A 3,920-nucleotide genomic window follows, 5' to 3' on the forward strand; every position below is an offset into this window, starting at 1 on the left:
TATGGCTTTTTGGGCCGACCCTGTGGCACACTCGGGAGAGTGCGGTGCTGGGAGTGCAGCGGTGCTCCCGCCGTGGGTTCGGATCCTATATAGGGATGGCCAGTGCACTCACTGGCTGAGCGTGGTGCGGGCGACACCAAACCAGGGGTTGCGATCCCCTTACTGGTCACAAAAAGGACAAAATAAATAAATAAACTGTATGGCTTTTCTGTATTTATTTTGCAATTTTAACAGTTTAAAAAAATATTTTATATGTACCTGAATTAAAGGTCACATGCCTAAATGCTTGAATTTTCCAAGCAACAGTTAATAGTTCCTAGAATTGCCTAGAGCTACAATGCATTCTTAACCGTGTAAGTGTATTTTTACTACAGAAAAAATACACCAGAAAGAAATTTATTCTCTAGTAAGCATGGAAGGATTTTCTACAAATGGTTTCCTCCAAATGTTTTCACTGCTTCTCTCTCTCTCTCACAGCCTCCAAGAGCCAACTGCAGGTGCTCTGGAATCTTCTTAAAGACCTCTACACACCTATATCAACAGGTCAGAATAGTATTAAAATACACACACACACACACACACACACACACACACACACACACACAACCAAAAAAAAAACAGCAAAAATAGATTTTGCAGCATCAATACAGAATATATGGATACGTGGCACATTTAACTATGCAGCAATATTTAATCAAAAGGTTTTCCTCTCGTGTTTTATTTATCTTATTTCCAGCACCTGGCACACAGTATCTACAAAATGACCTGATTAATTGAAGAGATTTTCAGCTTCTGTGAATGCTGTGGAATCACTGTCCTCAGCAGCTAAGTGCAACACATCTAGTACCTCTTTTCACACCCCAGAGCAATTTTCTTAAAGGGAGAAAGCCTCATTCCTCTTCCACAGGAGTCTGTCAGGATACTTTTGTGACCATCTCCGTACTGTCACCCTCACCCACAAACATCCAACAGGGAGAGAAGAGCCAATATCAGTGGCTGCCCTGCAGCCCAATCCCAACCAGCCTGCCACATGCAGGGGTGGCAGTGCCTTTCCCCGATGACTGCCTCCCATTCCATCACCGACAGCAACACTCACCCTGACTTCATTTCTGCCTTGTTCAAAACTGGGAATATGTAGAGGATTCTTAAAGCAAATGTACTTCACAGGGCCTGGTTTTCCAAAGCCTTGCAGTTTCAAATATTGACCTTGCAGAGGACTGGAAATTTTCTGCAGGCTATAAAGTCTCTGGTGTAAGATAAAGATTTGTGGCACAGCAAGTTTGCTGGCTCAAGGACAGACTAGTTACTGATTGTTATGTAAAGATACTGAGAAATTGCTGTAAGAAGGGAATGTTTGCTAGATCAAGCTTTTGTTGATGGATCACTTAATTGTCTAATGGAATGTCATCTGACTTGTTTCACTGAAAGTTACCAGCCTATAATGTTAAAGTATGAGCCTACCTATTTCTCTTCCTGTAACTTCCTGGTCTGGAAAATAAATGCAGGAATAGAACCCCAGTTCAGGGTTAATTTCCCAAGGAAGGGATGCCTCTCGCTTGAGGGTTCTGGGGGAGATTAACCACTTCAGGGTTTCTCCCTGCTCAGAAGAGGTGGGATTTGAGTAATCATTTGTGGCTCTGTCACCCAGGGGAAGTGGGGTGACAAATCCATGGGGGGCAAAGCAACAGGAATATTAGAGTGCAGTAAGGGAGTAGGCAGGTCTGCCTTAGCATATTTCTCAGGACAATGCCTTCTGTTGAGTTCATCTAACTGCTCAAGTTAGGTACAGAAAGTCCTTTTAAGAGAAACTAATTAGAATGTTATATTGTAATTTTTGACTTAGGCCATTTCAAAGATGCTATAATATAGAAGCAGCCACTATCCAAATTCTGTCTCTTATTATTTGACACATTCCAGATATGATCATTCCACTGGCCATGAATATAGTTCAGTCAAGTGTTTCTTCCTACCTATGAAGCAATGTCAGGCTTTTGTATTGAAAAGATTCATAATTTCCTTAAAGAGTCTTTAAATATAGTTGCCTCATAAGATTAAAACAAGGAATACTCTCAGGGGTCTTTTTACACAGTGCGAAAGAGGAGAATGGGATTATTTAATTTAAATCAGAACAGGTCAAATTATTATATCTCCCTTAAAACAAGTTAGAAAAGACAAACTTAAGATGAGCTGCTTTACTAAGATTTCTGGAATTGCGCATTCAGAAACATTTTATAGGAGCCAAAGTAAAGACAACATATTATTTATGAGAAATCTTGGCATCAACATTCCATGGAAGTTATATTTCAATATTTTACTCTAATATAACCATAAGGTTCAAAGGACCACTCTAAAAAACTTCTTCAATACTTGCAAGATGATATAGTAAAAAATTTTAACCCCCTTCCTCCTAGAAATGACAGAGAGAGAGAGAGAGAGAGAGAGAGAGAGAGAGAGAGAACCAACAATGACAGAGAATAACATAGAAAATTACTACCACTGGAAGGGAACAGAATTTCTTGAAGTCTTTGCTATGACTGAAATCAAAAGCAGTAATTCTAACACACTGTTCTATTTTTTAATAAAAACCTTACATCTAATTATTCAAAATATAAGGTACATCTTACCATTCAAAGTCTTAGTGGCTGAAACTATAACAAGCATTAGGAAAAAACCCACATACTTAGTAACAAGCAGTAAGCTTAGGCACAGTTTCACATAGATTGCTTTATCTTCAGGAAATTCAGAACCTCAAGAAATTATTAAAATTCATGACGAGGTTAAATTTTATAAGCTCCTTCCCTCAACTTGGCTAACTGTAACATTAAAAGACTAAAATAGTCTTTGACCATGAAGCAGAAATGTATAACAGTGGATTAATTTTAATCCTTACTCAAAAATGATAGTTAAGCAAAGCTCTTACTACTCATTAATATATACACTAATATATATCAGGAAAATAAACATTCTAAATTTTATAGCACATCCAGCGTAATGGTAACAACCAGATTAAAAAAGAAGGAGAACCAATGCTATTATATCTGTCTTTGTGCTGGGAAACATCTTAAATAATGGAGTCGTGTTCAGGAAATGATATTCAAAAATACTAATTCTTAAACAGTTTCTCTGTTATTTAGGTCTTTCTCAAATTCTTTAGTTAACAGCAATACTTAAAAAGTCTTTAACTACAAACTCTCAGCTTGCAATATTTTGATTTTTCCTGAATCTTGAAAATGTCCAAGTGTCATTAAATATATTATCTTCTTCTTAAAGAACTCACGTTCATAAAAGGATCATCGTCGTCCTCATCTGACTCAAAATCGACTCCTTTAACTATTTGGCCCTGGGACATGCGTTTTCGGCATGATGTGCTTGACCACCTTTGATCTGTCTTTGAAGTGGTAGGAAAAATGTCTTCTTCCACATCTGATTCATCCACCTCAATCACCTCTGAAGGACTCTCAGTAGCAACATTTCTTGAGGGCTGCTGTCTTGTAGATGTAAAGGCATCTATAACGACATATTTCTAGATGGTGACACAATGGCCTTTGAGCTCCTGCTATCGGTAGAAGTTTCCAGAACAGTGCCTCTTCCTCTTTGAGAGCCTCCTCTCCATGCTGAATTCTGCCCTCTTCCTCCTCTTCGACCTCTTGCTCGGCCTCTTCCTTTGTTGGCTACTGCTGACATGCTGTCATCAGAGTCATGTGCCATCTGTTCTGCTAAGTCTATACTCATAAGGTCATCAGCAGTAAAGGCAGAAGCAGAGTCCTCTGCCTGAGATCTGAGAACTCTGGCCCTATTCATAGCCTCTGGAACTTCATCATCTTCTTCATCAGTATTTCTTTGTCTGCTTTCTCTGAAACGCTGTGCCGCTTCATCAACTTTATCTTCTAGGGCATCAGTATGACGTTCTTTAAGAAAAC

This window comes from Galeopterus variegatus, unplaced genomic scaffold, assembly GCF_000696425.1.
Source record: "Galeopterus variegatus unplaced genomic scaffold, G_variegatus-3.0.2 Scaffold2730, whole genome shotgun sequence".
NCBI classification, from domain to species: Eukaryota; Metazoa; Chordata; class Mammalia; order Dermoptera; family Cynocephalidae; genus Galeopterus; species Galeopterus variegatus.